The sequence below is a fragment of the Hyla sarda genome, chromosome 11 (genome assembly GCF_029499605.1).
Source record: "Hyla sarda isolate aHylSar1 chromosome 11, aHylSar1.hap1, whole genome shotgun sequence".
Taxonomy (NCBI): Eukaryota; Metazoa; Chordata; class Amphibia; order Anura; family Hylidae; genus Hyla; species Hyla sarda.
This window is the reverse complement of record NC_079199.1, coordinates 80,439,756-80,463,659: the sequence shown is the minus strand read 5'-3', so window position 1 is coordinate 80,463,659 and position 23,904 is coordinate 80,439,756. Positions and strand designations below refer to the sequence as shown.

Here is a 23,904-nt window from a genome sequence, read left to right as displayed (position 1 = left end):
GATAAATAAACATAAAAAAATTGTAAACAATAAAAGTGCAATGTAAAACTGTAATAACATGAAAAGTGCAGAAAGTAAGTGTCATAGTGAATCAAACATCAGCAGCCATGTCACTTGCTGGGTATTCATCAGGCCAGTGGAATCCAATATATTGCCCGTCAGGATCTGGAAATTCAGACCTAATAAAATTGACGACACATGATGGTATTGGCTTTCGTCGTTTAGGCCCAAGGATTCCATGCGCAAAACAAGAGTAGGATCTATAAGCGGACTTGCGAATAACCCTACAAATAAAATAAGATTAAAATAGTGTAAAAATTATGAATAATTTACAGATATGTGGATTTAGATTCAAATTTCACAATCGTGGGGGAAGACTTATAAAGACCTACATCATGTTGTTACACTTACATGAGTTCATAAGGCTGTGGTGGAGCTAAAACCATGTGCTACCGTATCCCTGCCGTATGGTAAATCATTTCAATGAGCCGACCGGAGTGATCCTCAGTGAGGTTGGCTCATTTTTGTCCCGTATGCACTTTCAACCGTACCTAAAAAGGTGAAGTAAAACCATGGTCGACTATGGCTTTAGGTCTGTGGAAAAAGCGCATACAGGGCAAAAATGAGCCAACCATAATCGGCATTTCACTCCTGTCGGCTCATAGAAAGGAATTAACATATGGTTGCATATGGCAGGGATACGTGATCCCCTGGTTTTATCTCCCCCAGCCGTATACGCTAAAGTTTGTGTAAATGTACTTTGAGATTGGTAAATTATTTGCACACAAAAAAATAAATAAAAAATAAAATGAATTGTAATAGCAACTGCAATTATGTTCATGTAAACACAGAGAAATGCTGATATGCACATTTTAAATTTTTCAAGTTTTATGAAAAGGTCAAAAAGAGAGAGTAATATTTAAAAACATTAAAAAAAATGTTTCTAAAAAAGATATAAAAATTTATATACAATACAATATTATTACCTATTGCGATTTTTTAACAATTCTTTGGCACTTATTCATCCACTGAACTTTTTTCTTTAAATCTCAAGTTGACTAACTCCTCGTGTTGTAGAATACAAGTTAGTCCTTTATCAAAGTGGGGATTAAGAATATCCTCCTCCTGGCAGCAGATGCTCTCATCTCTTGTTGGCATAATTTTGCAATTTTGGCACTTGCACCAATGTGTATTCCCAATTCTTGGATCATTATAGTTCAATGTGGTTCAATGTGGATAAATGTAAAGTTATGCATCTGGGTACTAATAACCTGCATGCTTCGTATGTCTTAGGGGGGATTAAACTGGCAGAGTCACTGGTAGAGAAGGATCTGGGTGTACTTGTAGATCACAGACTACAGAATAGCATGCAATGTCAGGCTGCTGCTTCCAAAGCCGGCAGGATATTGTCATGTATCAAAAGAGGCATGGACTCAAGGGACAGGGACATAATACCCCCCCTTTATAAAGCATTGGTACGGCCTCACCTGGAATATGCTGTTCAGTTTTGGGCACCTGTCCATAAAAGGGACACTGCGGAGTTGGAAAGGGTGCAGAGACGCGCGACTAAACTAATATGGGGCATGGATCATCTTAGCTATGAGGAGCGATTAAAGGAGTTTCAATTGTTTAGTCTTGAGAAGAGACGTTTAAGGGGGGATATGATAAACGTATATAAGTATATTAATGGCCCATACAAAAAATATGGAGAAAAACTGTTCCAGGTTAAACCCCCCAAAGGACGAGGGGGCACTCCCTCCGTCTGGAGAAGAAAAAGTTTAGTCTCAAGGGGCGACACGCCTTCTTTACCGTGAGGACTGTGAATTTATGGAACGGTCTACCTCAGGAACTGGTCACAGCAGGAACAATTAACAGCTTTAAAACAGGATTAGATACATTCCTGGAACAAAATAACATTAATGCTTATGAAGAAATATAAAATCCCATCCCTTCCCCAATATCGCGCCACACCCCTACCCCTTAATTCCCTGGTTGAACTTGATGGACATATGTCTTTTTTCGACCGTACTAACTATGTAACTATGTAACTATGTCACCTGGGATGTCATTGATGCTTGGCCACTCTGGATCGTTTTGGAAAGAGTGCTCATGTAGCTCGCCATGTAGTTCTGCCTTTTTTCTTAGTCTTTCCAGAAGAGCTTTTCGTTTCTAAAAATGAATACAAAAAGATAAAAAATTGTATACAATAAAAAAATGTAATCCTCTTGAACAATATATTAAATGGACATAGAGGTGTCACAAAAAATTTTGGGGACCACTTACAGTAGCCCTATGGGGGACTGTTTTATCCAAACCCACCAGTTCCTGCTAAAATGTTTGTGCAATGCATCAAGCTACAGACAAAATAGGAAAGTACAGAAATTTAGGAATAAATTAACCCATTAAACATTATCATTTTGGTGAGTCAGAATACCATTGGAGGCTGAGTATGAAGTCAGCCTCCATGGTCTATTGTTGGTGTATAGGAATGAATGGGCTAGATCTATAACACTGAGATTTTTTTGCCCATTGAATTCAATGGCCCATTGTGGTCTATGGAGATCCTGTGTCAAATGAAGTAGGAAACTAAACAGCAGGGTACTGGTAGTAATATGTATGGGAGACCCTGGTGTGGGTTCAATTACTGGGTTCAGCTCAAGTTGTGTGATTATTCTTTAATTAGGTTTGACAGATATAGGTCAATTGATACTTTGAACCGTGGAAACTAGGTTGATTGGATACCATAAATGGGCAACTAGGTTAATTGAAAAAGGAGGTAATGTGTTGTATTCAATTGACCTAGTTCACAAAAGTTCAAACTAATATGAGTATAATCACAGAACTCTATGGGGGAGATTCATCAAAACCAGTGTAGAGGAAGAGTTGTGCAGTTGCCCATAGCAACCAATTGGATTGCTTCTTTCATTTTTTAAAAGGTCTCTGAAAAATGAAAGAAGCAATCTGATTGGTTGCAATGGGCAACTCAGAAACTTTTCCTCTGGACAGGTTTTGATAAATCTCCCTCTATATCAACAGAGGAATTGATACACATTACTAAAAGGACACTGCTGTTCAGCTTTCTTACAAGTTTACCACAATATCGCCATAGACCACAATGGGCCCTTGGATTTAAATAGACAAAAAATCACTATGTTATAGATTTATTTATTTTATTTATTTATTTATTTATATAGCGCATACAGATTCCACAGCGCTTACAATTATGGGGTACAAACAAAGACAAGTATCAGACATAAAATTACACAATAACTATTCAAACAAGAGGTGTGGGGATATGTTGAGGATATGTTGGGGATATGTTGAGGATATGTTGAGGCCAATTAGAGACTACTGTAGGCCTGTCTGAAGAGATGTGTTTTTAAGCCACGTTTGAAACTATGGATGTTGTTGTTGAGTCTGAGGGATTTAGGGATAGCATTCAAGAGAACCGGTGCAGCACGAGTGAAGTCTTGTAGACGGGAGTGAGAAGTTCGGATTATAGAAGATGTTAGTGTGAGATCATTAGCAGATCGGAGAGAACGTGTAGGATGGTAGACGGAGATGAGAGAGGAGATGTAGGGAGGTGCAGCATTGTGGAGAGCTTTGTGTGTGAGACTGAGGATTTTGTACTGTATTCTGGACTGAATTGTTAACCAGTGTAGTGACTGGCACAGGGAGGAGTCGTCGGTGTAGCGGCTGGAGAGGAGATGAGTCTGGCTGCGGCATTAAGGATGGACTGAAGAGGAGAGAGTTTGGAGAAAGGAAGGCCTATTAGTAAAGAGTTACAGTAGTCGAGACGGGAGTGAATCAAAGCAATAATGAGAGTTTTAGCAGTTTCAGTAATGAGAAACGGGCGGATTCTGGAAATGTTTTTTAGATGCAGGTGACAAGAACGTGAAAGAGACTGAATATGGGGAGTGAAAGACAGATCAGAGTCAAGTATAACTCCAAGACAGCGAGCCTGCTGCCCGGGAGTTATGGTAGTACCACATACCGAGATGGAAATGTCAGGGTTAGGTACAGTATCAGTTGATGGAGAAAAGACAAGAAGTTCGGTTTTAGAAAGATTTAGTTTCAGATATAAAGAGGACATGATGTCTGAGACGGCAGCGAGACAGTCACTGGTATTCTGTAGGAGTGCAGGGGTGATGTTGGAGGAGGAGGTATAAAGTTGGGTGTCATCAGCGTAGAGGTGGTACTGGAAACCAAATCCACTGATTGTTTTCCCAATCGGGGATGTGTAGAGTGAAAAGAGTAGAGGACTTAGGACCGATCCCTGGGGAACCCCGACAGCAAGGGGAAGAGGAGAAGAAGTAGAGCCAGAAAACGAGACGCTAAAAAAGCGTCCAGAGAGATAGGAGGAAAACCAGGCGAGAGCAGAGTCCTTGAGACCGATGGAGCGGAGACTACTGAGGAGGAGTTGATGATTCACAGTGTCAAAAGCCGCAGACAGGTCCAAGAGAATCAGTAAAGAGAAATTGCCATTTGATTTGGCCATCAGAAGATCGTCAGTGACTTTGGTTAGGGCCGTTTCTGTGAATGGAGTGAATGGAGCGGAAACCAGACTGTAAGGGGTCAAGGAGAGAGTTCTCGGAGAGATAGCGGATAAGGCGGGAGTAGACCAAGCATTCCAGGAGTTTGGAGATAAAGGGGAGATTTGAGACGGGTCGATAGTTGGCTGCACAGGAAGGGTCCAGAGATGGTTTTTTCAATAGTGGGGTTATGATAGAGTGTTTGAAGGAGGAGGGAAAGACCCCAGAAGAGAGGGAGAGGTTAAAGATTTTAGTTAGGTGACAGCTGATAGCAGGAGAGAGAGACTGGATGAGGTGTAAAGGCATGGGGTCACTAGAGCAGGTAGTGGGGCGGGCGGAGGAGAGGAGCTTGGAAACCTCATCCTCCATTACAGGCTCAAAAACTGAGAGTGATGAAGAGGAGACGTGGCTGGGAATTGGATCAGAACTTTTAGGGGACTGGGAGAGGATTTCATCACGAATTTCATCGATTTTAGTTTTGAAGTATTTGGCCAGGTCTTCAGCACAGAGATCAGTGATTGGGGTCTGTACTTTAGGCCGAAGGAAAGAGTTGAACGTGTCAAAAAGGTGTTTTGGGTTGTTAGACAGAGAGGAGATGAGGGAGATAAAATATGTTTGTTTGGCGAGGTGAAGAGCGGAGTAATAGGATTTAAGCATGAATTTATAGTGCAGATAGTCTGAAGAAGTCTTAGTTTTCCTCCAGAGATGTTCAGCACACCTAGAGCATCGCCTGAGAAAGCGGGTTGTTAGCGTGTGCCAGGGTTGCTGCCGTCTGTGTCGGGAGATTCGTGTTTTAGAGGGTGCCATTTGATCCAGGGTAGACTTTAGGGTGTCATGGTAATGTTTGGCTGCTAGATTAGGGCAGGAGAAAGAAGAGATTGGTGATAGTGAAGATTGTAGAAGATAGATGTAGCCAAGTGGTCTTCAAACTGTGGCCCTCCAGATGTTGCAAAACTAAAACCCCCAGCATGCCTGGACTGTGAGTGAGTTGTAGTTTTGCGACATCTGGAGGGCCACTGTTTGAACAACACTGATCTAGCCCATTCATTCCTATACACCAACAAATTAACCCATTAAACATTTGAGGTTTGTTTAGTCAAAATACCATTGGAGGCTGAGTATGAAGTCAGCCTCCAGGGTCTATTGTTGGTGTATAGGAATGAATGGGCTAGATCTATAATATTGAGATTTTTTGCCCATTGAATTCAATGGCCCATTGTGGTCTATGGAGATCCTGTGTCAAATGAAGTAGGGAGCTAAACAGCAGGGTACTGGAAGTAAGCCTCCAGGGTCTATTTTTGGTGGATAGGAATGAATGGGCTAGATCTAAAACATTATTTTATTTTATTTTTTTTATTTTGCCCATTGTGGTCTATGGAGATCTTTTGTCAAACGGGGTAGAAAGCTAAACATCAGGGTGCTGTTAGTAATGTGTAGGTTAGACCCTGGTGTGGGTTCAATTACAGTGTTCAAATGATCTTCAAGTGTAGCTTGTTGATATGCTTACCGGCGTTATTTCATGTATTGTTGCAGCTGTTTCCTCCTCACTGTCACTTTCCGTCTCCTGTTGAATACTATAATCTTCCTATTTAAAAAAAAAAAGTGAATTAATATAATAATAAGTATTTAAAAAAAAATAAAAAAATAAAATATATATATATATATATATATATATATATATATAAATAATAAAGAATATTAATTACCTCATCAGAAGATTCTTCAGGATTATATTCTTCATCCCTTTCCTCCTCTGCAGCATATGAATATCCAGTTGCCTTTAGTAAATAGATTAATAGAGTATGTAATAGCCTAAAGCAAAATTCTCCATTACTTGGTTTTGGTCTTGTTGAGATAACATGTTAGTGGCTATCATCCTTTTTCAGTACAATAATCAATTATACAAGGTTTAATAATACTCTGCACATTGTATTTATAGCGACAGCAAGCTAGGGCTGCTCAATATCATATTTTGAGCCTGCATGCTATGCACGCTCAGCTAAGCAAACTCATTATCATGTATTGAGTGTGCATGTTATGCACACTCAGCTATGCAGGCTCATTATCATGTACTGACTGTGCAGGCTATGCACGCTCAACATCAGGTATTGATCAGATAAGCACGCTAATTATTATGTATTGAGTGTGCATGCTATGCACTCTCATTATGATGTATTGAGCCTGCATGCTATGCACGCTCATTATAATGTATTGAGTGTGTAGGATATACATGTTCAATATCATGTATTGAGCATGCATGCTATGCACACTCATATATTAACGTTCATTATTATGTATTGAGTATGCATCCTATGGATGCTCAATGTAATATATTGAACATGCATGCTACACACTTTCATTATGATGTATTGAGCCTGCATGCTATGCATGCTCATTATCATGTATTGAGTGTTTATGCCATGCACGCTCAATATCATGTATTGATTGTGCATGCTATGCACGCTCAATATCATGTATTGACTGTGGATGCTATGCATGCTCAATAACATGTATTGAGCATGCATGCTATGCACGCTCATATATTCACATTCATTATCATGTATTGAGTGTGTATGCTATGCATGCTCAATATCATGTATTGACTGTGCATGCTATGCACGCTCATATATTCATGTTCATTATTATATATTGAGCATCCATGCTATGCACTCTCATTATGATGTATTGAGCCAGTATGCTATGCATGCTCAATATCATTTTTGAGTGTGTATGCTATGCATGCTCAATATCATTTATTGAAAATGTATGCTATGCACGCTCAAAATATTCACGTTAATTATGTATTGAGTGTGCATGCTATGCATGCAAAATATCATTTATTGAGCATGCATGCTACACACTTTCATTACGATGTATTGAGCCTGCATGCTATGCATGCTCATTATCATGTATTGAGTGTTTATGCCATGCACGCTCAATATCATGCATTGATTGTGCATGCTATGCATGCTCAATATCATGTATTGACTGTGGATGCTATGCATGCTCAATAACATGTATTGAGCATGCATGCTATGCACGATCATATTTTCACGTTCATTATCATGTATTGAGTGTGTATGCTATGCATGCTCAATATAATGTATTGAGCATGCATGCTATGCACACTCATATATTAACGTTCATTATTATGTATTGAGTATGCATCCTATGGATACTCAATGTATGCTACACATACATGCTACACACTTTCATTACAATGTATTGAGCCTGCATGCTATGCACGCTCATTATCATGTATTGAGTGTGTATGCTATGCATGCTCAATATCATATACTTACTGTGCATGCTATGCATGCTCAATATCATGTATTCAACATGCAGGCTATGCACGCTCAAAATATTCATGTTTATTATTATGTATTGAGTGTGCATGCTATGGATGCTCAATATCAGGTATTGAGCATGCATGCTATGCACTCTCATTATCATGTTTTGAGCCTGCATGCTATGCACGCTCATTATCATATATTGAGTGTGGATGGTATGCACGGTAAATTTCTGATTTTGGACTCATTTGGGACTTTGGATCACTATCTATATTGTAGTGCTGCGGTTTTATTGAGTAACACCGGATCACTCCAGTATAGATGGTGAGCAAAAAAAGCACATTTATTCCATTGGGGGGAGGTTATGGTGTTATGTGCAATACAGTCTAGATGGTGATATAAATTGTGAATTCATTCCATCAATAAATATGCACAATTTTTGAATGGAATAAAATCTTTTTTTTTAATCACCACCTATCCTGAATTGCTGCGGTGTTCCTAATGCAATAAAATATGCAATCAGTGAGCACATGTACAGGATAAAACCGCAGCAATGCAGTATAGGTCAGTGGTCCCAAAACTGTGGCCCTCCAGATGTTGCAAAACTACAATTCCCAGCATGCCTGGACAGCCGTTGGCTGTCCAGGCATGCTGGGAGTTGTAGTTTTGCAACATCTGGAGGGCCACAGTTTGGGGATCACTGGTATAGATGGTGGAAAAAAAAGAGATTTTATTCCATTACAAAAATGATGCATCATTTTTGAATGGGATAAAATCACTATTATTGACAGCATTTATAATGCACTGCTGGCTGCAGCCATTCATTTGGGAGTGCAGCTTTATATGAAAAAATAAATAAATAAATTCACAAAGCTGCAATCCCCAATGAATGGCTGCAGCCAGCAGTGCATTATAAATGCTGTCAATAATGGAGATTTTATCCCATTCAAAAATTATGCATCATTTTTGATTGGGATAAAATCACTATTATTCACACCATTTATAATGCACTGCGGTCTGCAGTCATTCATTGGGGATTGCAGCTTTGTGAAATTTTATTTTTATTGTTTTGGGCATATAATCAATTGTACTACCCACCATTTTGATATTATAAATTCCCTCAGGGCACAGTACAGCAGCTCCGTTCTCAGACTCTCCTCCTCTCTGAATGGTACGTGCAAAACTAAACAGAAAGGAGGAGACTCAGAGGCTGCCGTCCCTCCCAGCCTGTATGCGCGCCTGTATGCGCGCTCCCGACATTGAGCGCAGAATACAGCAAGATGGGCGGAAGTGGTGGCTGGCGAGGCTTCAGATGACGTCACGTCGGCCCGCCCGCCGACTTCCTGCAATCGTGAAACTGCTCAACTCTGAGCTACCGAAGAGGAGTGGAAAAAGGTATTGTTCTAATGTTTTAAGAGGATAAAAAAAACAGGGATAGATGTAGACAGTGTGAGGGAAAGATGGGGAGGGGGAATATGGACATTTTAGTTGAGGATAGCTACTCTTTAAGAGCACATACCTCAGCTCTTCAATAAAATATTTTTTTTTATATATCTATATATATATATATATATATATATATATATATATACCGTATTTATCGGCGTATAACACGCACTTTTTAGGCTAAAATTTTTAGCCTAAAGTCTATGTGCGTGTTATACGCCGATACACCCCCAGGAAAGGCAGGGGGAGAGAGGCCGTCGCTGCCCGCTTCTCTCCCCCTGCCTTTCCTGGGGTCTAGAGCCCTGCTGCCGGCCCTTCTCACCCCCTGGCTATCGGCGCCGCTGCCCGTTTTGTCCCCCTGACTATCGGTGCCGGCGCCGACAGCCAGGGGGAGAGAAGGGGCAGCAGCACCCATTGCCGGCGCCGCTGCCCCGTTGTCTCCCCCCATCCCCGGTGGCATAATTACCTGTTGCTATGCGCTGCACGGCGCGGCGCACTGACGTCATGCGCCGCACCGTGCAAAGCAACGACGCAGGGGACGCGCGCCGGAGGCCTGCAGCAGCGCGGACCCGACCCAGGTAATTATGCCACCGGGGATGGGGGGAGGCAACGGGGCAGCGGCGCCGGCAATGGGTGCCGCTGCCCCTTCTCTCCCCCTGGCTGTCGGCGCCGATAACCAGGGGGTGAGAAGGGCCGGCAGCAGCGCTCTAGACCCCAGGAAAGGCAGGGGGAGAGAAGCGGGCAGCGACGGCCTCTCTCCCCCTGCCTTTACTGGGGGTTTATCGGGGTATACACGCGCACACACGCACCCTCATTTTACAATGGATATTTGGGTAAAAAACTTTTTTTACCCAAATATCCTTGGTAAAATGAGGGTGCGTGTTATAGGCCGGTGCGTGGTATACCCCGATAAATACGGTATATATATATATATAGATAGATAGATAGATAGATAGATAGATAAAAAAAAGTCAGTTCTGTTATGGTGAATATATTTATTGTGTGATTGACAATTGATTGGTAATAAAGGTTTTTTCAATCAAAAATCTGTTCTTATCAGTTTAATATCTGATACGTCCCCTATCTGGGGACCATAAATTAAATGGATTTTTGAGAATGGGAGCCGATTTGGAAACTTGCTTCCGTCGCCCAATGCATTGACCCGATATGGCAGTATCTTCGGGTACAGTGCACCACCCCATTCCAGTGTTAAAAAAGAGAGATTCTTATTTAATCCTCTGTGGGTGCTGCTGCAGCTGTTGCCTGCCTTGTCATGTCAATCAGTCTGGCTGCAGAAGGTGCCGCTGCTGTCCAGACCCAGTACTGCTGAATGGCCTCCTTAATTGGATAAGCTCATCGTATCCTCACAAAAAAAAAAAGAGTTCCACAATTAGAGACCACAATAATGAGTTGCACTGACTGGTTTATGAACGTCTATCCATTTGGCGTTTTACTGACCATGTTTGCACACTGATTGATGTCATAAAAACTAAAAAAATAATAATAATACTAATCTAGCACACCTGTGCAGGTTTGACATGACATGATACGTAGCTGTCTTGCAGGTGGTGCTGAATCCTGTTAAATGATGTGAGGGTCTCATGGTTATTCACAAGGGTGCGTCATTGCTGTTGCTTGACCATGCATTGGTTCTGTGGTCAGTGAATGATAAAAACAAAATTTGCTATCCATTGATTGATGAGAAATCAGCCATGAGGCATTTGTTTTTAGAAACTGCTGCTCACAACCAATGTTGCAATGGAGTGTCTCCATCTGCTGGTGGTATTGGATAAGCATTAGTGCTATGATGGGGTCTGAAGAAGAAGATGGAAAAAAATTAATAAAAAAAAGAAAGAAAGAGAGAGAGAGAGACTGTCTGAGTGAGTGGGTAAGAGAGAGAGTGAGTGAGTGATTGAGTGAGTAATTGAGTGAGTGAGAGAGAGAACAAATGAATTAAAGTGAGTGAGTGAGTGAGTGAGTGAGAATGAATGAAAGTCTGAATGACAGAAAGAAAAAAGTATGAAGAAAGAAGTATGAAGAAAATAAAATGTATATGGAGTTGCAAACATGAGTGCAATCTACAAAGCTGTTGAGGCTGGTCCTCATGGGAGGATTGTTGCACCCAGGACCTTTAGTTCTATTAAATGTCATTCAATGCCACTGCCAGGTGTAAACAGCAGAAGAACCAGAAGCACCAACAGCACGACCATGGGTTGTCAGATTACCCTGATTCAGCAAAGAGTCCAAAAGGATGCAGGTGAATACTGTTTATTTTCAGTTTCTCGTTACAGTTGGTTTGATTCCGTGTCCGGACAGCCAGGGAGATGGCTGCAGGCAACAAAGGTAGGCGTGTCCCCGCTAGCCGTCGGGGACCGGACCGAGATGCCTGTTGAAATCTTTCAGCAGGCATCCTGTGAAAATGCCTAGGAGGGTCCTGAGAACCCCCCATGTCGGCCATGGCGGCAAATCGACGTTTGTGGCAATTCCGGGCTGATCGGGTCTCTGATGACCCGATTGCCCAGGAAAATAGGGATGAAAGGATTTGTCAGTGACAGCCCCAATCCTCCTAAGGGATAGGAGCGAGGTGGCAGTGGTGCCATCCCCCCCTATCCCCTGCCATTAGTAATGACTACTGACCAATGGCAGTTAAAGGCGGAGGGGTTACCATGGAAATTCCCCGCTCTGCCCGCCCCTGGATGTCAGGCAGAGAGGGGGGGGGGAGAAGATGGTGGCGGTACCTGGGGGTTTGCCCCCCCCTCCATGCGAATGTACAGGGTACATTCACAAGGGGCGGGGGTTTACAGTTAGTCTCTCGCTGCAAGCTAGAGATGCAGGAAATTTTCTGCTGCAGCTCAAACTCCCAGCAGGAAACTCGCTGTAATCCCCCGGCAGTCTGAATGTACCCTAAAAACACTACCTATAAACATACCCCTACACAGTCCCCCCCCCCCCAATAAAAATGAGAAACCTCTGGTATGGCACGGTTTCTAAAACGTAGTCTTCAGCTGTTGCAAAACAACAACTCCCAGTATTGCCAGACAGCCATTGACTGTCCAGGCATGCTGGGAGTTTTGCAACAGCTGGAGGCACTCTGTTTGCGAAACACTGCCGTAGGGTAATTTTGGTATCCGAGGCAAGTCTAACTCTTGCATCCGTAATTTAGGCCTTAAATGCGCATGGCGCTCTCTCACTTTACCGTACTCGGTAAAAATTGCCCAACAAATTTTGGGGGGCTTTTTCTCCTTTTACCTTTTACAGCGGTTCTGACATAAACGCACAAAAATAAATACCCACATGTGACCCCATTTTGGAAACTACACCCCTCACGGAATGTAAGAATGGGTATAGTGAGCTTTAACACCCCACAGGTGTTTGACAAATTTTCATTAAAGTTGGACGTGAAAATGAAAAATTTTATTTTCTTCACTAAAATGCTGGTGTTATCCCAAATGTTTCATTTTCACAAGGAGTAATAGGAAAAAAAAGCCATTGATGGCTGGGAAATATTGGAACATGGAGGTAGGCATCTTTGATGTCCACTGAAGAAAGAAATTCCCCTTGTTCCATGGATGCCACTACCGAACGGAGGGATTCCAATCGGAAGTGGCGGATGAGAAGATGAAGGTTGAGACGCTTGAGGTCCAGGATTGGCCGCACAGAACCGCCCTTCTTGGGGACCACAAAAAGATTGGAATAGAAACCCCAAAAACGTTCCCTTGGAGGAACAGGGACAATAACTCCCTGGAGAAGCAGGGACCGGAGAGCCTCCCGAAACTGTTTTGCCAGAGAAGGAGACCGGGGGGCCCGGGACTGAAAAAAACAATCCCTCGGGAGGGAGGCAAATTCCATTCGGTATCCGTTGGACACCACGTCCCTGACCAAAGAGTCCTGAATGTGTGTGGTCCAGATGTCTCGAAAAAGTAAGAGACGACCTCCCACCCGAGAAAAATCTGCGGGTGGGGGCATCACTTCATGCGGAAGTGGGTTTGCGTTTGCCCGATTTGGCCGCAAAACGGCCGGAACGGTTGGTGTCCAACTTCCAAGACGGGCAAGCCCGGAATGAGGGAGCCTTCTTGTCCCGCGAAGGCGCCTGCCTAGACCCCTTATTAGGGCCAAAAGTCCGAAAGGACTGAAAGGAAGAGGACTTCCTCTGGGAAGTAGAGCGAGCCTTATTTTGAGGCAACAAGGAACTCTTGCCAACCGTCGCCTCAGAGATAATCTCGTCAAGGCGCTTGCCAAAAAGACGGGCACCAGTAAAAGGAAGCTCAGTGAGAGACCTTTTGGAAGCGGCATCCGCATCCCAAGCCTTAAGCCACATGGAACGGCGGAGGGCCGCCAGGTGACCCACAGCAAAGGCAGCACAACGGGCTGACTGCATGGAAGCTGTGCACAGAAAGTCCCCAGCTTTAGAGCATTGGAGAATCAAAGCAGACAGATCCTCTGGGGGGATCCCGCCTGGATACCCTGACGGAGTTTTGAGCACCACACCGATAGGGCCTTGGACACCCAAGCCGAGGCGAAGGTGGGAAGCAGAGAAGAGCCTGCTGCTTCAGAGGCAAACTTCACTAAGGACTCCACCTTCTTGTCCGTTGAATCCTTGAAAGCAGCCATATCTGCTAGCGACAGTGTAGTAGCCTTAGAGAGGCGGGAAATTGGTGGATCCACCAAGGGAGGGGAAACCACCTTAGAGGCAAGGTCCTTGTCGAATGGGTAACACTCCTGAACCTTCTTCATTCCCGGGAGCCTCTTGTCCGGATGTTTCCATGCAGATTCCAGAAGGGTGTCAAATTCAGCGTGAGAACTGAACCTTTGAGGTGCCAGTTTAGCATGATGAAAAGATACTTCAGGAGTCACATCCGAAGATCCTGGGTCCTCTAAGTGAAAGGTGTCTCTTATGGCCGCAACCAATGAGTTCACCATTTCAACTGTATCCGAGCGGTCCTCCGAGTCAGATGCCAATTCGAAAGCCTCATCCACCAGGAGAATGTGAACAAGTGGGGGGCGACCATGACCGGGTACGCGACTCTTGCGAGGCAGAGTGGCGATTCCGGGAACGTCCTCTGGAGGAGCGACGTTTGTGACCAGATGACACGGGGGGGCGGGACCCACGAGGGGAGCACCCACGTCTACCTGAAGACTCAATGGAAGAGTCAGAAGATACACCCCTAGTACGCCTGTGAGAGGGTGAAGTATGTGGAGAAGAGGAGCGGGGCCCTTTAGAGGGTTGGCACAGGGCAGACCTCTTCAAGGCAGACACCACGTCACGAGAAGCCTCAGCCACCGAACGGGAGACTTGAGTCAAGTCAGCCCATATACTGGGATAGGGAAGAAACCCAGGCTGGAGGGGCGGCCGAATCCACCAGAACTGAAAGAGCATCCGAGGGTACCAGGGGGTCTGGGGCAGCAGAGGAGCATGCAGAGCAAGTGGGTTCAGCAGAACCAGGCATTTTGGAATTACAGTTCTTACAGACCAAATAGGAAACTAACGCTCCAGTTGTCTGTTTAGAGGGAGGAACAATTCTGGGTACGAACATAATGAAAAAAGAACTATCTCACCCGAGTCTGTGTCCCCTGTGGTGGCTGCTGTGAGGAGAACTCCGCTCTGTGTAGATAGAGAGGGAGAAACAGGCCAGCCAATAGCCAGAGAGGGGCGTGCCTGGAGCAGGGGCCCTGTCTGATTGGCCTCTGCCACCGAAAATCGCACGCACGGCGCTGATTGGAGGACAATCCGCACCTCCAGTGAGCTCCGGCGGCCCTGTGGGTGGAGCTGTAGCGCCCCGGCCGCCGAGAAGAACAATAGTAATGGCACACACTCCTTGCCCCAGGCGCACATGTCAGCCGCATATGCGCCCACGGGGAAGTGAGCGGGCGATACACATATTCGCCGACAGTCGTCTGCTGCCGAAAGCGAAAGTAAGTCGGCGCTTCATGCGCCCGAACAGTAAAAGCGCCGCGGCTGTCAGCCACATAGTAAGCGCCGCGGCTGTCAGCCGCATAGTATAACACACACACACATGTGCATAATAATAAAGTAAACCATTCATTCCCAATATGCCATTGCTCGCCCCTTTTTTAGAATAAAAGATAGAGCCCTTAACACAGGCCAGCCCTTTGGACCCTGAAAGGTGGGCCAAAAAATGAGGGTCTCCAGAGGTTGCAAGTCAGCACCTAAAGGGAGAAGAATATATACTCACCTCAATCAGAAGTACTTACCTAATGGAGTCTTCTGTGAGGTCTTCAGTCAGCTTTCTGTTACCTGCATCACGCTGAGCTACCATGTGCGAGCAAAGCGAGCAGGGAATAGGGGGACCCGGACCCATGAGGTACAACCCCAGACGCTGACCAATGGCGAGAGGGGTGAACAGCGCATATACGCAATGTCTGTGCCCCCTCAATCACAATGAGGAAACAGTGAGCCGCAGTTCCTGAGTCCCCACCTGAAAACATGAAAGAAAACGGAATAAAAAACTAACACATACCCTAACTAGGAAAAATAAGAAACAGAAGACCTGGTCTGGAGAATTCCAGACCATGTCCACCTCCTTCAGACACTAAGCTAAAACTGATTAGCTCAGGGCCTAGAGGCGGGTATATCCTGCTGGGAGGAGCCGACTTTTTTTGTTGCCAGAGTGTCATACCTCCTAGAGACAGCAGCATACACCCATGGTCTGTGTCCCCCAATGGAGCCGATAGAGAAAATCTAATTTTCCATTTTTACACCCAACTTCAACGCAAAGTCGCCAAACACCTGTGGGGGTGTTGAGGCTCACTATACCCCTTGTTACATTCCTTGAGGGGTGTAGTTTCCAAAATAGTATGCCATATGTTTTTTTTTTGCTGTTCTGGCACCATGGGGGCTTCCTAAATGCAACATGGCCCCAAAAACCATGACAGCAAAATTTGTTTAAAAAAATCCTACAGTTGCTCTTTCCCTCTTGAGCCATGTTGTGAGCCCACAAAGCACTTTATGTCAACATATGATGTATTTACGTACTCGAGAGAAATTGAGCTACAAATTTTGGGGGGCTTTTTCTCCTTTTACCACTTTTAAAAATGAAAAAAATGGGGCTACAAGAATATGTTAGTGTAAAAAATGCAGATTTTGATTTTCTCCTCCACTTTGCTGCAATTCTTGTGAAAGACCTAAAGGGTTAACACACTTTTTGGATGTCATTTTGAAAACTGTGAGGGGTGTAGTTTCTACAATGGGGTCATTTATGGGGTATTTCTCACAGAATGGCCCCTCAAATCCAGTTCAAACTTAACTGGTCTTTGAAAAATTCAGATTTTAAAATTTTCATGAAAATTTAGAAAATTGCTGCTATACTTTGAAGCCCTCTAATGTCTTCAAAAAGTAAAAAATTGGTCAATTTTATGATGCCAACATAAATTAGACATATTGGGGGACATTTACTAATCTAGTCTATTCTGGGTATGCTTATAGACCAGCGTATGTGGTAGTCTCCTGTCTATTGTGCTCCTAATTTATCAAAGGTCTCACAGCCCTTGATAAATTCTGTGCTCAGACTTCAGGGTCTACAGCTTAAACTGCATTTAGTCCTGCTCCAGCATGGTCTGACATTTCAGCGTATTTTGGGCAGATGCGACTTGTCGCACAAAAGTCGCACTTGATAAATTCAGCACCAATGCATTTTCCAATGCATTTCTGTCTAAAATAGACTTGCATGCATCATGTTCTAAAAATCCTCTAGAGCAAAAGTCGCAGAAAAGTCGCACATATTTAGACTGCGACTTTCTGTGCGACAAATTTAGACAGGAAAAATCAGTCTAAATCCTTTGATAAATCTCCCCCATTGTGTTTGTGAATCAATATAAAATGTATTTGGAATATCCATTTTCCTTACAAGCAGAGAGTTTCAAAGTTAGAAAAATGCAACATTTTCAAAATTTTCATGACATTTTGTGATGCAAGTAACCACAAAAATTTACCGCTATGTTAAAGTAGAATATGTCACGAAAACCTACACTAACTAAATCCCTTAGGGATCTCTGGGCCGACTTATTAATGAACAACCTACTTGGGGAAATAAATCCCCTCAGGATTAACCCTGACTAAAGATCCCCTAAAAATTTACTTTTATTAATGCTTCTTTAAAATATTTCTTGACTTGTGTAATTCACATTTCTTGCCACAAGATGGCAGTGGTGTTTTAAAATATTGAACGCTGTGCACAGCTAACTCCGACATAGTTTCCGAAATAGTTTTTCATGATATAAAACATAATCCTCCCTTCCTTTAAAGTAAGGGAGGATTATGTTTTAATAATAACGCTGTGCCAGTGTCCCAGCTTAGTTAGTAACTCCCGTGCCCGAGCTGCAGCAGGGCACCGGAACTAACTAGATAGAAGAGTCTAAATACCAGTCTGTCTGACAGACACTGAGCAATTTCAATAGTACGGAGTTTGCTGTGCACAGCGTTCAAGATTTTAAAACACCACTGCCATCTTGTGGCAAGAAATGTGAATTACACAATTACAGGGGTTCCTGTAAAAGCCAGGGTATGGATTGCATTGCTTATTGCTCCATCAGAGTGGAATGGACTCCTGTCCTTCTTTTAAGCAATGATGTGGATTTAGCCTGTGCTGTATGTACGGGTGGCTGACTGCCACCCACCCAGAGAGTGTATGGGAGACTGCCTGCCTCCCTCCTTTCCTATGCATGGGAGGCCGCCTGCCAGCCTTCCTTTCTTCCCTATAAGTAGTGTGAGTGCTCATGAAGGGGGCATGGTTGGTTCCACCCCTTTACCGGTTATCACCTCTGGGCCTTTTGGCTAAGATCAAGTGTAAAAAAAGGGCTTGCGATAGACCGCATCCTTGTGCACGGTATTTTGTGTGAATACTTGCACTTGGGTGACTTGAGAGCACATACCTCAGCTCTTCAATAAAATAAAAGAATATATATATATATATATATATATATATATATATATATATAAACAAAGTCCCGAAATCACAGCACCAGTCAGGTCATGGATCTTGAAATACTGGATTATTTTATTCTTCCCCACAGCAAATGCGTGGGGACCTTCACTACAGCCAAGATCGCAGCCATTGCAGCCATCCTCTTCTATATTATTATTTTTTCTAATATATGCCCTCATTCATGTCATCTAGAAATAAAATATCAGTTGCATGATAATTTGATGTCAGCATTTACTGTTGTACTATTCAAACATGATTTGCTAGGTTACAAGTGTTTGGTTACAATGCGCATGCACAGCCGGCCGGCTGGATCGCGATATGTCCAGTGTGATAACACGATCGTCGGACCCGTTTGCGCAGCCGCAGAACACAAATGGTGATTAGTGTGGGTAAGGGCATTACGCGCACCTGATCAGCACACATTACTGTGAGCAATCGGGAGCGGAAGTGATGCGCTGATACGTAGGAACTTTTCCGACGCATGCGCAGTCGCTTTGTATACAAACAAGAATGAGAACGGAGATGGCAGCGATCGGCATGTTCTGGGTGCGATCGAGTTATATATTTGGCTGATACTGAAGGTACCTATATAACACTATATAGCACTGTATGTCATATGGCACAGGGCACTTTATATGTGTATTGATTGTATTGTATATAGACGGATGCTATGTCAACTTGACATCACTGTGATTAACAGAGCATTGCTCCAATTAAATTTAAATAGAGGTGCGTTTTTAGATAATTATACATTTGTATCACATGAGTTGTAGCCAATGAAATGTATCTGTGATATATATATATATATATATATATATATATATATATATATATATGCACATTTTGTATTTGTATTATGCTTGATAAAGGCTACTACTTCCGAAACGTTGCATTTGCTGTGGGGAAGAATAAAATAATCCAGTATTTCAAGATCCATGACCTGACTGGTGCTGTGATTTCGGGACTTTGTATATATATATATATATATATATATATATATATATATATATATATATATTGTTAACAGTGTTTCCCAAACAGGGTGCCTCCAGCTGTTTAGGCTATTTGGGCATGCTGGGATTGATAGTTTTGTAATAGCTGGGGGCATCCTGGTTGGGAAACACTGATTTATGCATGTGTGTGTGTATATATCAATGTTTCGCAACCAGGGTGCCTCCAGCTGTTGGAATACTACAAATCCCAGCATGCTGAGAGTTGTAGTTTTGCAACAGCTGGATACACTCTGGTTGGGAAATATATATATATATATATATATATATATTTTATTTTTCTTTCCTATGATATATATATACATACACACACGCACAGTAGTGTTTTTCAGGGGGTGTAATCCAAACCTCCCTCTCCGGTGTGTCCAACAATCCGGTGTCAAAATTAAGACGCTGGATGATTGTGAACTGCCCCATTCAAATAAATGGGATCAGTTCTAGCATTAGTTTCCCTCCAGTGCACGCCTGACATCTGTGAACCCGGCCTCATTCGATCTGCAGGGTGCCAGTGTATAGTTGGTATCTACCACTACAGTATATGTTATTGTATGTCAGAATATTGGTCTTTTTATCGTGGTTTTTAATTTGGAACAATATAGCGGTATTGTGTGTCTAGCAAATATTGTGTGTCTACAGGGACATACGCTTTGTGGCTTGTGCTCCTGATCATTTAACCCTTTCAGGACTCAGCGTTTTTCCGTTTTTGCACTTTTGTTTTTTCCTCCCCACCTTCTGAAAACCATAACGCTTTCAATTTTCCACCTACAGACCCCTACAAGGGCTTGTTTTATGCACTACCAATTTTACTTTGTAATGACATCAGCCGTTTCACAATAAAATCTAACTTGTTTGGCTTTTGCGGCCCCACTTTTAATTTTGCCCAGCGCCACATTAAATCTAAAACTGGTCCTGAGTGTATGTGTATGGCTGTGTGTGTGTATATAGGGGCAGTGTATGTGTATGAGGCTATGTATATGGTATGGGGCTGTGTATGTGTGTATATAGGGGCAGTATATGTGTATGGTGCAGTGTATGTGTATGAGGCAGTATATATGTGGGCTGTGTATGTGCGTGTACATAGGGGCAGTGTATGGGGGGCAGTGCATGTGAGTATATGGGGGCAGTACATGTGTATGGGGCAGTGTATATGGGGGCTGTGTATGTGTGTGTAGATGGGGGCAGTGTATGTGTATGGGGCAGTGTATTTTGTATGGGGCTGTGTATGTGTGTATATGGGGGCTCTGTATGTGTGTGTATATGGGGGCAGTGTATGTGTATGGGAGCAGTGCATGTGTATGGGGCAGTGTAGGTGAGTATATGGGGCTGTGTATGCGAGTATATTTGTATGGGTGTATGTGTAAGTGTATGGGGCAGTGTGTATGGTATGGGGCAGTGTATGTGTATGGGGGCAGTGTAGGTGTATGGGGCAGTGTATGGGGGCAGTGTATGTGTATGGGGCAGTGTATATGGTACAGGGCTGTATGTGTGTGTGGGGGGGGGCTGTGTTTGTGTGTATGGTGGACTGTGTGTGGGGGCTGTGTCTATGTGTGTATATAGGGGCAGTGTATATGGTATGGGGCTGTTTTTGTGTATGGGGGCTGTGTATGTGTGTATATGGTGGCTGTGTATGTGTATGGGGCAGTGTATGTGTATGGGGCAGTGCATGTGTATGGGGCAGTTTATATGGTATGGGACTGTGTATGTGTGTATGGGGTTGTGTACGTGTGTGTTTATAGGGGCAGTGTATGTGTGCATGGGGTTGTGTACGTGTGTGTATATAGGGGCAGTATATGTGTATGGGGCAGTGCATATGTATGGGGCTGTGTGTAAGGTATGGGGGCAGTGTATGTGTATGGGACAGTGTATGTCGTCAGTTTACGTGTATGGGGCAGTGTATGTGTATGGGGGCAGTGTATGTGTATGGGGGCAGTGTATGTGTATGGGGCAGTGTGTATGGTATGGGGCAGTGTATGAGTATGGGGGCAGTGTATGAGTATGGGGGAAGTGTCTGTGTATTGGGGCAGTGTATGGTATGGGGCAGTGTATGTGTATGGGTGCAGTGTATGTGTATGGGGCAGTGTATGGTATGGGGCAGTGTGTGGTATGGGGCAGTGTGTATGGTATGGGGCAGTGTATGTGTATGTAGCAGTGAATGGTATGGGGCTGTGTATGGGGGCAGTGTGTATGGTATGGGGCTGTGTATGTGTATGGGGCAGTGTATGTATATGGGGGCAGTGTATGTGTATGGGGCAGTGTATGTGTATGTGGCAGTGTATGGTATGGGGCAGTGTATGTGTATGGGGCAGTGTATGGTACGGGGCAGTGGGTATGTGTATGGGGCAGTGTATGTGTATGGGGCAGTGTATGTGTATGGGGCAGTGTGTATGGTATGGGGCAGTGTATGGTATGGGGCAGTGTATGGTATGGGGCAGTGTATGTGTATGGGGGCTGTGTATGGGGGGCAGTGCATGTGAGTATATGGGGGCAGTACATGTGTATGGGGCAGTGTATGAGTATGGGGGCAGTGTATGAGTATGGGGGCAGTGTATGTATATGGGGGCAGTGTATGTGTATGGGGCGGTGTATGGGGGCAGTGTATGTGTATGGGGGCAGTGTATGTGTATGGGGGCAGTGTATGTGTATGGTGCAGTGTGTATGGTATGGGGCAGTGTGTATGGTATGGGGCAGTGTATGTGTATGGGGCAGTGTATGTGTATGGTGCAGTGTGTATGGTATGGGGCAGTGTGTATGGTATGGGGCAGTGTATGTGTATGGGGGCTGTGTATGGGGGCAGTGTGTATGGTATGGGGCAGTGTATGTGTATGGGGCAGAGTATGTGTATGGTGCAGTGTGTATGGTATGGGGCAGTGTATGTGTATGGGGGCAGTGTGTATGGTATGGGGCAGTGTATGTGTATGGGGGCAGTGCAGGGCTCGAGTCCTGCAGGAACAGCGTTCCTTTGCATTTTCCACAGGAGGAATGCTGTTCCTTACATTAGTCCTGCAGGACCGACCTCTCTGTTCTTACCCTCCCTCCGTCTCCTTCCCTGGCCCAGACTGCTAGATGCTGGAGATGTAGGACCTGTGATGATGTCACCATCACATGTTGGGGCGGAGCTTAGCTGTGGTGGAGAGGGAAGATGGTGGTTGAAGGACCTGTGTGATGCTGTGGAGGAGGCGGGGCGGAGCTGGAGGAGACATGTCACCCCAGTAAGGTAATTACATGGAAGATTTGTTACAGTGTGTCACCCCAGTAGTAAAGTGATTACAGGAGGAGGAGGTTTGTTACAGTGTGTCACCCCAGTAGTAAAGTGATTACAGGAGGAGGAGGTTTGTTACAGTGTGTCACCCCAGTAGTAAGGTGATTACATGAGGAGGAGGTTTGTTACAGTGTGTCACCCCAGTAGTAAGGTGATTACATGAGGAGGAGGTTTGTTACAGTGTGTCACCCCAGTAGTAAGGTGATTACATGAGGAGGAGGTTTGTTACAGTGTGTCACCCCAGTAGTAAGGTGATTACATGAGGAGGAGGCTTGTTACAGTGTGTCACCCCAATTCTAAGAAGATTACATGAGGAGGTTTCTTACAGTGTGTTATCATGATGATAGGGACATGAGGAGGTTTTTGTTACAGTGTATTATCAGAATGATAACCCCTTAAGAACATTGGGGGAGATATATAAAGACCTGTGCAGAGGAAAAGTGGAGCAGTTGCCCATAGCAACCAATCAGATCGCTGCTTTCATTTTCAGAGGCCTTTTTAAAAAAATAAACAAGCGATCTGATTGGTTGCTATGGGCAACTGGTCAACTTATCCTCTGCACAGGTTTTAATAAATCTCCCCCATTGGATGTAAATATACATCTTGGTGCCCTGGTACTTAAAGGAGTACTCTGGTGCAGAGTTTTCCTGCTCCGTCCTGCCCGGGCTGCAAAAAAAATGAAAATAAACCATCTCTCACCTTCCTGGGTTCCAGCGGAGCGCCACTACAGCTGATGGGTCCTCCGGTCCATCTTATTCATACTTCCGTGTGAACGAATCGTCACATGGCGCTCAGCCTATTATGGGCCGAGGCAGAACATCGCGGCGGCGATAGGCTGAGCGCCATGTGACGCTTCGTTACACCCGGAAGTATGAAGAGGATGGACCGGAGGACCGATCAGCTGTAGTGGCGCTCCGCGGGAACCCAGGAAGGTGAGAGATGGTTTATTTTCATTTTTTTTTGCAGCCCGGGCAGGACGGAGCAGGAATACTGCCCCAGAGTACTCCTTTAAAAGGGTACTCCTCCTCTAGACATCTTATCCTCTATCCAAAGGATATGGGATAAGATGTCTGATCGCAGGGGTCCCGCCATTGGGGACCCCTGCGATCTCGGCTGTGCATACAACCCCCCCCCCCCCCCTTTTTTTTCCAGGACTTGACCCCTGGGGCAGTGTATGTGTATGGGGCATTCCTGGGGGCCCAAAGCAGCTAGCCCTTTAGCCCCACCGGTCCACTGCGCTGCAGCCAGGGACGGTTTTTCCTATAAGGCACTTTTCATGGGGGCAGCAATCCCGACCGCTGAACACCCCTCCCCCCCCTCCTGTGACAGGCACCGCGGTGGCCGGCGGCTTCAGGACTGTGCGCATCATTATGAGTCCCCACAGTCACAGATGACTCATACAGCCGGGCCCCCAACTGTGAGCCG

At 44.4% G+C, this 23,904-nt stretch overlaps 1 protein-coding gene, 1 long non-coding RNA gene and 1 other non-coding gene across 3 annotated transcripts in view; 1 reads left to right on the top strand and 2 right to left on the bottom strand.

Moving 5' to 3' along the window:
- Window positions 1–23,904, bottom strand: part of LOC130295703 (uncharacterized) — a 452,773-nt gene that overhangs the window by 20,414 nt on the left and 408,455 nt on the right. The gene's annotated exons all lie outside the window — the stretch shown is intronic.
- Window positions 2,057–23,904, bottom strand: part of LOC130295706 (uncharacterized) — a 38,284-nt gene continuing 16,436 nt past the window's right edge. Inside the window, exons 2-4 of the long non-coding RNA XR_008848962.1 lie at window positions 6,239–6,310; window positions 6,040–6,117; window positions 2,057–2,169 (exon numbers count right to left, since the gene is read on the bottom strand). This is a non-coding gene — a long non-coding RNA (uncharacterized LOC130295706). The remainder of the gene's footprint in view (window positions 2,170–6,039; window positions 6,118–6,238; window positions 6,311–23,904) is intronic.
- Window positions 10,281–10,467, top strand: LOC130296005 (U2 spliceosomal RNA). The gene has a single exon (XR_008849099.1). It is a non-coding gene; the product is annotated as a U2 spliceosomal RNA (small nuclear RNA).